This window comes from Hemitrygon akajei, chromosome 23 (assembly GCF_048418815.1).
Source record: "Hemitrygon akajei chromosome 23, sHemAka1.3, whole genome shotgun sequence".
In the NCBI taxonomy this organism is placed as follows: Eukaryota; Metazoa; Chordata; class Chondrichthyes; order Myliobatiformes; family Dasyatidae; genus Hemitrygon; species Hemitrygon akajei.
Window position 1 is genome coordinate 32,093,113 of NC_133146.1, and position 12,740 is coordinate 32,105,852.

General features: G+C 43.5%; 1 protein-coding gene across 7 annotated transcripts in view; it reads right to left on the reverse strand.

Annotated features, from left to right (window-relative positions):
* LOC140715310 (cGMP-dependent protein kinase 1) overlaps positions 1 to 12,740 on the reverse strand; it is a 779,820-nt gene that overhangs the window by 202,714 nt on the left and 564,366 nt on the right. The gene's annotated exons all lie outside the window — the stretch shown is intronic.

Consider the following 12,740-nt stretch of genomic DNA (forward strand, 5'->3'; position numbering starts at 1 on the left):
ATGCTATATGTAAGAGGAGGGTCATGTCGTCCAGTGCGATTGAGTTTCAATAGCAGGCCGTGCTGCAACCAGTAAGAAGACATCACATCTACTGAAGTTTGTCAGAGTCTTCAATGACATGCTGAACTAACTGCCTTAAGCTTCTAAGAAAGGAGAGATGCTGGTATGCCTTTGTCATGGATGCATCTAATGCGCTGGGCCCAGAATAGATTCTCCAAGATGCTGACACTCAGGAACTTGAAGTTGCTCACTCTTTCCATTGCTGATCTTTCACTGCGGACCGGTATGCGCTTGCCTGACTTCCCCTTCCTAAAACCCAAGCACAGGTTTTGCTGATGTTGAGTGCAAGGTTGTTGTTATAACATCACTCAGCTGGTTGACCTATCTCACTTCTGTACAGCCCCACATCACCATCTGTGATTCTGCCAACAATAACGGTGGCACTGGCAAATTTAGAGATGGTATTGGAGCTATGCTTAGCCACATGGGTATAGAGAGTGGAGCTGGGACTAAGTAAGCAGCTCTGAGGTACACTTGTTGTGGTGGCCATTAAAAAGGAGATGAGATTTCCGATCTGTACAGACAGTGGTTTTCCATTGAGGAAGTCGAGGATCTAATGGACAAGGGAAGTACAGAGGCCCTCTTGGAGCTTGACGATAAGTTTTGAGGGAATGATTGTGTCGAATGCTGTATGTGTTCCTGTTGTTCGGGGATACACTGCAGAGTGGAGAAACATCTAGGTAGAGTTTTCAGTAGAGCTATTATGGCAATAGGCAAATTAAACTGGGTGCAGGTTCTTGCTAGGCAGGAATTGATACAAGCTATAACCAACCTCTCTCATTACCATCCCTAAAGGAGCGGTAGTTGCTGAGGCAGGACAGCCTGCTCTTCTTGGACACCGGTACCATCTTGGCGAGAGGCTGAAGATGCCCCTGAACACTCCAGCTGGTTGGTCAGTGCAGGAATTTAGCACCTGACCAAGTACACCGTCAGGGCTCAACACCTTGCAAAGGTTCACCCTCCTGGATGGCAGTTTAAAGTTGGCCTCCAAGATTTAGATCACAAGTTCCTCAGGGGTTGCAGGGGGTCTTGCGTATGTACCATTGTTCTCCCTCTGGAAGCATCCATAAAAGGCATTGGAAGTGGTGCATAATTGCCCTTATGCTTGATGGGGCATAAGCCCTGCCACAGCTATTGAGTGTCCGTTCGTGTCTCCAGCTCCATGGATGATAGTAAAAATGGAGAGGTATGTAGGGAGGAAGGGTTAGATTGATCTTAGAGTAGTTATGATTGTACCACATAGTGGGTCATTAGGCCTGCCTGCACTGTGCTGCGATGTTCTATGTTTGTCTGGAATTGTCTCGTGATGTTCTTTCAGAGGTCGTACCTGCACTTCTTGTGTGCCAGTTCAAGCAGGTTAATGAGGCAATTTGTACAGAGATCCCGAAGGGGAAATGAATGAGATATATTAATTGTCTTAGATGAAGGGGAGGCGAGACAACTGAAGGGTCAGGGAAGCAAGAAGGTCCATCAGTTCAAGCAGAGGGATGATCCCTCCAAACTCAGACATGAAACTGGAGAAGACAGCCTCGAAGAAAGGCAGTAGCAGCAGAAAGAAGCTCACCCACAGGACACAAGTTGCTACTGGTATAGTGTCCTTTTGCAGAGCCACGTCAAGCAGAGAGGACATAGTGTAGAACTCCAAAATTAAATTGAAGCACTGAGCAAGAAGGACGAGCAGATTTTGCATTGAAGTTTTGGTTCAAGACTTACCATTTTGTTGCTAACATTTAAGACTGAGAGGTGTGGGCAAGGAATACTGCAGGTAGCTATTTCACTGAATTAGTGACAAGTCAGGGTGCATGAGTCTGCATTCCAGCAGCGTAGCCAGTGGAGCATTAGAGACCTGGATTCACCCCTGTATACCGTTTGCATGTTCTCCCTGTGCACACATGGGCTTCCTCTGGCTGCTCTGGTTTCCTTCCACATCCCAAAGCAAGTTAACTGGCCATTGCAAATTGCTCTATTGCATAATTTTAGAATCTGGGGGCGTTGGGATTCAGGTAGCTTTCATGTAGCTGGTCAGCATGACCCCCCAAAGACCTATTCCCATACTATCTCTTACAATCAGAGTCAGGTTTAATTACACTGATAAATGTTGTGCAATCTGTTCTTTTGCGGCAGAACAGTGTGATACATAGAAAAATCCATGAATTACATTGAGAAAAAACCAGATATATAATTAAACAAGTAATGCAAAAAGAAAGCTAAATTAGTGAGGTGGTGATCATGGGTTCATTGTCTTTTCAGCAATCTGATGGTGGAGGGGAAAAAAGCTGTTCCTAAAATTTTGAGTGTGTGTCTTCAGGCTCGTGTCTCCTCTCTATTCAAAAAGCTGTCAGTTAAAAGCTAATTCTTTTGTTGCAGAACATTGAAGATTTTAAGCGAAAGCATTTATTCTGTGACTGTAACTGCTTCAGAAATAAGCCGGTTAATTACTCAATTAAGGACGGTTGAAAGGTTACCGTTGATGTTGATTGAGGCTGGCATAAGGGTTACCAGGATGGCGCAGCGAGGTTAGATTGATAAATCAGAACGTCGTCCAACCAATTATCGGGAATGATAATTATCAGAATGCCCTTTTCTCAGGAGGCTACATTAATTGGAAATAATTTATAATGAGAATGCTTTGGGGCTTCGGCAGATAGGGTAACTTTGGAATCTTCACTCCAAGAGGGCTGTGGAAACAGACACATTGAGTATATTCAAGTCAGAGATTGATACAGTTTTAATATAAAGAGACTACAGGGACAAAGGGTTACTGCAGGAAAAATGATGCAGATGTAAATGACCAATCAAGATCTTGTTGAAAAGAAGAACTAATGCATCAGGTTGTTGTTTGATACAGCTCAGCATTTAACACAATCAACCCATCTAAATTCATCAATAAGCTTTAAGTTCTGGATTTCCCTCTGCAACTCAACATAGACAGTAAGCATTGGTAACATCTAGCTGACTATCATCACAGGTGCACCTCAGATCTGTGTGCTTAGCCTCTGCTCTAGTCTAATGCCATATACGAATTTTCAGATGACACCACTGCTGGCGGACGAATCACAGAGGGTGAGGAGTCAGTAAGATCAGACCTCTGGTTGAATGGCGTCGCATGTACAACTTCTTCCTCAGCATCAATAAAACCGAAGAACTGACAGCTGACTTCAGCAAGGGAAGGAAGATTAACATGCACCAGTCTACACTGGGGGATCGGCAGCAGAGAGAGTCAGCACCTTTAACTTCCCGGGTGTTGACATATCACAGGATCTGTCCTGAGCCCAGCACACAGATGGAATCACAAGAAAGAAGTGCAGCATCTTTACTTTCTTCGGTGATTAAGGAGGATCAGTTTATCACCAAACACTCTGACGAACATCTACAGATGTGCTGTTGGAAGTATCCCAAGGCAACACACACAGGATGCTGGAGGAATTCAGCAGGTCAGGCAGCACCGGGGGAAAAGAAGAAACAATCGAGGTTTTGGGCCGAGACCCTTCATCGGGACTGGAAAAGAAGGGGGGAAGACACTAAAATAAAAGGGTGGGGGAGGGGAGAGAGGTTATCTAGAAGGTGATCAGTGAAGCCAGGTGGGTATGAGGCTGGTGGGGGGGGGGGGGGAAGGAAGCTGATAGGAGAGGAGAATAGACCATAAGAGAAAGGGAAGAAGGATAGGCCAATGTTTCTCTAATTTGTAATGACCAGTGACAACAACATGTGTACTCTGGATTTTAAGTGGAAATAAACTTGAGGGCATTTGAAGGATAACAAACTACCAAAGCCAGTTTGCTGTTCATTGTTTAAAAGAAATAAAATAACTGTCAATAAGAACTTCCATCTCCTCTGGGTTGGACTGCTTTCGCTCTCGTTCATCTGCACTCACAAAAAGTACGTAGCAGGCCGGTAGTAGTGGGCATTGAAGGATTTTCTCACTGGAGCTTTTGCACACGGTCCACATGTGATTTGCTTGCTAAATGATGCTTTAAAAAGTCACGTTTCCAAATAGCACTCCACTTCTTTCCACTTGCAAATTCTCCAGCAGCTTTTGTATCGCAACACAATGCATGCAGATAACAGCAGTTTCTGTACTGTGCATAAATATTTCTCGTAGCTGCACGTTTCTGACCTCATGAGCTTTCAGTGTAGCAGTTTCTACTGTTTAATTAGGCTGATCCACTTTAAATAAACTAGCAGTTCTTTTGCACCTCACGTCCTTTGCATTTTTGGAATCCAACATAGTGAATCAATAATTTCTTCAATAAATCAGTATAACTAAGCCAGTTCTAAAACCTACAAGCAAATCAACACAAACCCCACGTTGTCAACACCGGAAAGCAGAAAAGGAAATGTGATTGTGCACAATTGTGAAATATACCCAACATGCCAACAAGGTAGTGGGTGACAATCTATTTTGCTCAGTTTAAATTCCTTTATGTACTAGTAGCAAAAGATGCGTGCACGTACACCTTAGAGGCAACATTGGAGGGGACGCTGGGGGAAGTGATAGACAGGTGAGAAGAGGTAAGAGGCCAGAGTGGGGAATAGGAGGGTAGAAGGAGGGGGAGGGGAATTTTTTTTATATCGGAAGGAGAAATCAATATTCATGCCATCAAATTGGAGGCTACCCTGATGGAATATAGGTTTTGCTTATCCACCCTGAAGATGGCTTCATCATGGCACATGAGGAGGCCATGCATCAAGATGTCGAAATCTGAATTAAAACGCTTAGCCACCGGGGGGTTCTGCTTTTGGCAGATGGAGCGGAAGTGCTCGACGAAGCACAATTTACAATGGGGCTCACCAATGTAGAGACCACATCGGGAGCACTGGACACAATAGACGACCCCAGCGGATGCGCAGGTGAAGTGTTGCCTCACCTGGAAGGACTGTTTGGGGTCCTGAGTGGAGGTGAGGGAGGAGGTGAATGGGCAGGTGTAGCACGTTGCATTTCGGCCACTTGCAGGGATAAGTGCTGGGAGGGAGATTAGTGGGAAGAGGCGAATGGACGAGGGAATCATGTAGGGAGCAATCCCTGCAGAAAGTGAATGAGAGGGGCAGAAGTAAAGACATGTTTGGTGGTAAGATCACTTTGGAGATGGTGGGAGTTGCGGAGAATGATGTGTTGGATGCCGGGGCCAATCGGGTGGTAGGTAAGGACAAGAGGAACTCCATCACCGTTAAGGAAGTGGGAAAATGGGGTGAGCACAGATGTTTGGAAAATGGAGGAGATGCTAGTGAAGGCAGCATCAGTGGTCTGGTACAGTAATTCAAATGCTCATGATTGTAAGAGGCTGCAGATAGTAGTGGAATGGTGGAGGAGCAGGTAGTGTTGAGGAAACAGGTAGGATGCACAAGGACTTAGACAGATGAGGAGAATGGGCAAGAGATTGGCAAATGAAATACATTTGTACAATGTTGGAAAGTGCATGGTTACACACTTTGGTAGTAGAAATAAATGTGCAGACTATTTTCTAAACAGGGAGAAAATCCAGGAATCTGAGATGCAGATGGACTTGGGAGTTCTTGTGCAGAACACCCTGAAGGTTAACTTGCAAGTTGAGTTGGTGGTGGTGAAGGCAAATGCCAAGTTAGCATTCATTTCAAGACCTCTAGAATACAAGAGTAGGATGTGATGCTAAGGCTTTATAAGGCACTGGTGAGGCCTCACCTTGAGTATTGTGAACAGTTTTGGGCCCCTCATCTTAGAAAAGATGTGCTGGCATTGGAAAAGGTCCAGAGGAGGTTCACAAGGATGTTTCCAGGAATGAAAGGGTTATCATACCAGGAATGTTTGATGGCTTTCGGTCTGTACTCGCTGGAATTCAGAAGGATAAGGGGGGATCTCATTGAAACTTTTTGAATTTTGAAAGGCCTTACGGTCTTATGGAATCAGGCAAACACTCCCCTCCCCACCATCAGCAGAATTTACAGGTTACAATGTTTCAAGAAAACAACATTCATCATCAAAGTCCCTACCACTCAGTCATGTAGAAATTGAGAAAATCCAGGATGTGCTCCCATCTGTGTGGCAGGCTGTTATGAAGCATGGAGACACAAGCGACTGCAGTAACGCAGACAAGATGCTGGAATTTTTTGCAAAAAAAAAAACAAATTGCTGAAGGAAATCAATGGGCCAAGCAGCATCTGTTGAGGCAAATGGATGGTCAACTTGACCAGAGATGTTGCTTGGACCATTGAATTTTTCCAGTGGTTTGCTTTTTGTTGTGAAGTATTCACGTTTGGCTAATCTCATTACATTACTGTTCAGCCTCAGAGATTTGTGGCACTGAAATACTGTTGAAAGCTTAAATAATATACTGTCATACACACAAAATGCTGGAGGAACTCAGCGGGTCACACAGCATCAATGGAGAGGAATAAAGATTTGTTGTTGCTGGCCAAGACACTTCATCATAAATCTGCTGAGTTCCTCCGGCATTTTGTCTGTGTTGCTCTGGACTTACAGCATCTCCTGAACCTCTGGTGTTTATAACATGCTGTCATGACAGTCAGTGTCGAACGTCAAAGGTAGATCCACAAGGGCAGCTCCAGTTCTCAAATGGTTTCTAACGTCTGCCTCAATATTCGTGGTGGGGATGAGGATGTGATCAGAAAGGCTCCTTCATTTTCTGAGGGCCACCTGCGTGCTTTAGTTGGCAGCCACTGATATTATAAGAATGTGGCCACCTTGTGAAAAAAACCCTGTTGTTTTAATAATGCAGAAACTGGAGATGATCTGAAACTCATGGCAGTATGAGTGGAGAAATGAGACCAATCAGGACTTACAGATTTCAGGCACTTAAAAGAGAATAATGAGGAGTATAGTGCAAGAATGGGTAAGTGGAACTGATGTGATTGATAATTAGTGAGCAATATGACAGAGACGCTGAAACTTTTGGAATTTTGACAGTCTTGAATGCCAAAGAATGACAGGATTATCCAATTGTTAAGAATGTTGGAGGCGTGTCTTAACTGCTTAGACCTACTTTATAAGCTCTTCAGAGTATGTGCTATTATCACTTGTGACTTTCTCAGGCTTTATGGAAGTTTGCACTTCATTCCTTTTTTGCAACACCTAGACAAGGTACAGAACAGCGTTTTGCAGAGAAAGTTTAGTTCAGCTGACTCCTGGCATCGTGGAGAGGTTGCATTTCTAGAGAGAAGTCCGTGTTGCAGTTTTCTGTAACGTGATACCCCTTTTCCACTGACTCCCATGTTAGACATGGTCTCCGGGATGTTGCTCTCATATTAAGTCATTTTGTTAGTGATGACAAAGTGACCCAGAGCCGTTAATTAACAATTGAGGCTAACATTAGAGTTGGAATGGACAAGGCTCATGTGAAAAACCATTTGCACTAAATACCGAGAAGCCGTAAGATTTGGAGAAGGTGTTGTCACATTAATAGGGTTGGTAAACCATTGCCATGTCCTCTCCAGCCTCAGGACATGTCAGGGTGTAGTGGTGTCACACTCTTTTGCTATGAGGCCATGTTCCTGGTGAGGAAACAGTTTTGGAAGTGGGGCTATCAGGGAAAAGGATGGGATTTTATCTCTTACTATCTCTGTTTTCCGTTAGTCCTGATGAAACGTCTCGACTCGAAACGTCAACTGTACTTCTTCCTACAGATGCTGCCTGGCCTGCTGCTTTCCACCAGCATTTTGTGTGTGTTGCTTGAATTTCCAGCATCTGCAGATTTCCTTGTGTTTATGGGATTTAAAGATTGGGATTCATGATAGAATGATTTTGTAAAATATTACAGGGAGGTAATGGGTTAAAGCAATATGCCAATGGAAATGCAGGTATTACGTTAAGAAGCTAACTGCGACTGCAGCTTCCCATCAAGCAGTGCATCAGTGAAAATGACTTACAGACGAAGGGAAAGCCAGAGGCATCCCAAAGTTAGTGGGTATGTTGTGTTTCTACAAGGATGGTTTGAACACATCTGCTGTCTACCTCTTAGTCACTTCACATCATGGAGTTTTCATTTCAGGAGTCTTGTGCCAGGCATTTAAATGATGTGGCCTGCCCAATACAATCGGAAGGACCTCAGTGCTGGAGATGTTAGCCTGAGATAGGATGCTCATGTTGGTTCACTACCTTGCAGTAAGTTTATGCGATAGGTACCACCTTTCTTGCTGCAATGTTACATCTTACCTCCAGCAAACTACCTGCAGGAATGGAACTAATCTAAGAAATGGAAAGATGCTTAGCTGAAGCCAATTACACACCTGTACCAAGGATAACTAAATCTCAGTGATCAAACTGCTGTGTGGAGCCAATGCTTGAGTTTTACACTGTCAGAGTCTGAGCTCCAAACCATGAACTCTTCGGACTAGTGCGGGGCACTGCAGAGTGTCAAGCCTCAGCGCTCTGACGTACTTGAACACCTTTGATTTGCTTTAACTAGAGCTTGTGAAGTGATTGGTTTAGTTGTTAAGTTTTCCTTGTGCTTTTTGCGCCGCTTGTTTTTTGAATGCGGGTTCCTCATGCATCCTTTTTTAGTCTATTGAGTTTTGATTTTGATATCCACAGGGCTCCCATACTGTATGAACTACTTAAGTTTGTCACACTTCTCTTTCATCACTCGAGTCCGGAATCTGGGTTCCGAGTGAGCTAACGTTCTGTGTACTCCAGCTCTCTCGAGTAGGTACACATTGAGTCATTTGATATTCCTCTGCTTTGTTCTTCGAATAAATCCTCATCGTAACTTTCTACCTTCAAGTCTCAAACTTGTGCCTGGGTTCATTTGCCTGAAGATCTCATTACAACATGAGGATGTGTTTTATACTCAGCTGCAAGGCATCTACTTACCTACCCCTGCTGCGCAATATCACCTTCTGATAATAAAGGATCACTCCAGGATCCTGGAAACATCTTCACATTTCTTGGGAGCCACCTTCAAATGAGGGTGAACATTGATAATGGAATTCACCATTGCATTCAACATACCAACCCAGCGTTTGGCTGAATAAGGAAGAGGGTATTTCAAGAGGAAAACCTCAAACCTGCTACAAATCTCATTATCTATCAGGCAGCAGTGATTCCCTAATTACCTCTGTGCTTCTGAGACCTACAACAGGCATGTTATGGCATAGGAAAAATATACCAACATTGTCTCCTCCATCCTACAGTGCCTAGTTCACTCTTAGGTTCAAAGAGCAGAAGTGATGAACTCGCCAACATTTAATCCATCAATGTGCACCACCTGTGTACTCAGCCTACATCAGCATTCCAGGTATTTTCAACATTCTTTGGGCTTTCTCAATAAGAAGTGCTGTTTTCCCTTATAAACAGAACAGAATGGAAGTGAAAAATCATGGTCTTAACGCTTATAGTGGAAGGAAATACTCCAGGTAGAGGAAGTAAAAGCAAGTAACAACATAAGGTTTTAAGTGTCAACTATGAAGACTCTATCAAAAAAAATCTTCTGCTGGTGTAGCCCATCCACTTCAAATTTCAACATGTTGTGCATTCAGAGATACTCTTCTGCACACCATTGTTGTAACATGTGGTTATATGAGTTACTGTCACCTCCCTGTCAGCTTGAACCAGTCTGGCCGTTCTCCTCCAACCTCCCTCATTAACAAGGCATTTTTGCCCACAGATCTGCTGCTCATTGGATTTTTTTTTGTTTCTCGCACCATTCTCTGTAAACTCCAGGTAGAGGAAGTAAAAGCAAGTAACAACATAAGGTTTTAAGTGTCAACTATGAAGACTCTATCAAAAACAACACGAAGAAATAAAACTTCTTCTGTTGAAGTTGTATAATACGTTGGTGAGGCTTAATTTGGAGATTTGTGGGGAGCCCTGGTCATCTAATTACAGGAAATAGATCAATAAGATTGAAAGACTGCAGAGCGTTCTAACTGGTTGCATCACCATCTGGTATGGAGGGATCACTGCACAGGATTGGAAAAAGCTGCAGAAAGTTGTGAACTCCATCAATTTTATCATGGGCACTAGCATCCAGGACACCTTCAAAAGGCGATGACTCAAAAAGGCAGCATCTATCATTAAGGAATCCCAGCACCCAGGACATGCTCTCTTCTCTTCGCTACCATCAAGGAGAAGGTACAGAAGACACTCACTTTATGCTTCAGGAACAACTTCCTCCCCTCTGCCAAAAGATTTCTGAATGGACAATGAAACCACTTCCTCAGTACTTTTACCTCTCTTTTTGCACTACTTAATTGACTTAATTTTCTTTTTTATATACTGTATACTTCTTATTGCAATTTATAGTTTTTAATAACATTTATTGCAATGACCTGCTGCCACAAAACAACAAATTTCATGGCAAATGATAGTGATATTAAACCTGATTCTGGGAAAACTTACAAGGATGTTGCCAGAACTTGAGGACCAGAGTTATAGGGAAAAGTTGAATAGGTTAGAACTTTATTCCCTGCAGCAGAGGAGGAGGAGGAGGAGAGATTTGATAGAGCTATACAAAATCATAAGTGGTATAGATACAGTAAATACAAGCAAGCTAGAAGATGATAATCCAGATGCAACTCGGCATGGACAAGATGGGCCAAAGAGCCTATTTCTGAGCGGCAGCATTCTACGACTCTATAGCTCCACCACCAGCTGTCTTCACCCTACAGGACTATCTAACCTTGGGTAAGCATCTGGAGTTGAGTACCTCTACAGGTATGCTAGTGGAGTCCAGTGAAGGAAGTGGTGTGGACAATACTTGATAGTGAGCACCTTTGCTACACAGAGAAAATATCACACAATAACACACACAAAATGCTGGCGGAACTCAGCAAGTCAGGCAGCATCTATGGAGAGGATTAAGCAGTTGATATTCCAGGCCGAGACCTTTCATCAGGACTGAATGAAGGGTCTCGGCCTGAAACGTTGATTGTTTATTCCTCTCCATAGACGCTGCCTTACCTGCTGAGTTCCTCCAGCATTTTGTCTGTGTAGCCCTGGATTTACAGCATCTGCAGAATGTTTTGTGTTTTTAATATCCTGTTACGTACCAGCAGCAATAGATCACAGATTGAATCAGGTTTTGATGTTAAACAACTATGTTTATTAGTATCTACTCAAAAAATAGAAAATTTAATGAAATAAAGAGAAATCAACAGTGTTATGCATGTGTGTGACTCCCAAACTTGTCAAGCTTAGGAACAGTTCTTCAAGTCTTAAGATGGCAAACTAGAAAGGTACAGTAATCCACGGAATAAATGAGGAGAGAATTGTAAATCCACGTTAAAATGTAGGGAGAAGGCGATCACGAAGAATTCCACAGGTTCCACGCTGGGAAAACGAAGTAACAGTCACCAAAGGTCTTATCCGTCGAGTCGTTCTGAAATCCACATAGAAATATCCCAACGGTGACAGTCACAGAATATCCCTTCGCACAAGTGGTTACCACATAGCACTCCTGAATCCAGGTAAGGGTGGTCGCCACAGGATACTCCAACAAAATCCACGTATGGATCATGTGAAGTGACAGTCACACATCCAATGTGCACGGTGTGCCATTAATCAGCCCAATCCTTTGGGCATGGGAAAGTATCATATTTTACGCAATTTACACAGCAAACCTCAGCTGACAGCTTGCAGTCCAAAACTTCCACTCTCTCTCTCTCTCTCCTCTACTAAAAGTCTCAGTGGTCTGTCCCAGCTTGTTATACTGATGTCATAGTCCCGCCTCATCCAGGCGTTTTAAAGTGACACCCACAGTAAACGGAACCGTGGTCTCGTAACAATCTCACAGTGTTTAAACAGGTATAAATGATGAATAAACTCTTCTCGAGCTTCCAGCCAGGTACAGGTATCGATTATAACCGATGTTTCAATGACAAATCTGCCATCTTCTTCAGGGATGATGCCACAGCGGTCTAGTCCAGTGGTATTTATACCCCCATAGTCCATCACTCCTGATTGGGAAGTCCTCATCCAATCAGGTTTCTGCTCTCCCACTTCGTTTACAATCGAATTCCAGTTCTTACTTAGAGTGAGGCCCTTGTCTTTGTTAAAATTCTTTTCCTCTAGTTTTATTTCAATAGTTTCCTTTACCAGACAGTCCCAAAAGCAATTGGCACAGCTCAGCAGTTCTGAGCTTTTGAATTCAATCCTATGGCCGTTGTGGATGCAATGTTTGATTACCACCGATTTATCTGGGTAACCCAAACAGATATACCTCCTGTGCTCCTTGATGTGGGCTTCCACTGTGCATCCCATCGGGCTGCTCCGCATGTCTAGTCCGGTGGTATTTTTCCCCCGTAGTCCATCCCTCCTGACTGGCAGGCCTCATCCAATCAGGTTTCCGCTCTCCCACCTTGTTTATAACAAATTCCAGTTCTTACACAGAGCGAGACCTTCATGTTTATTAAAAAAGAAGCTCAAGTCACAGCTTATGTGGGTCAAAGATGACCTGAGACTCAGAACGGCTGGCGTTTACAGTATTCCCTGTGAACGCGGAGCAGCATATATCGGCCAGACGGGACACACAGTGGAAACTGCATCAAGCAGCACAGGAAGTATATCCATTTGGGTTACCTGGAGAAATTGGTGGTAGCAGAACATTGCATATGCAATAGCCATAGAATTGACTTCAATGGCACGAAAATACAGTGCCTTGCCAATGGAGTTTGGGACCACCTGGTAATATTGAAATAAAACTAAAGGAAAAGAAACAAAGATGAAGGTCTCACTCTAAGTAAAACAGAAA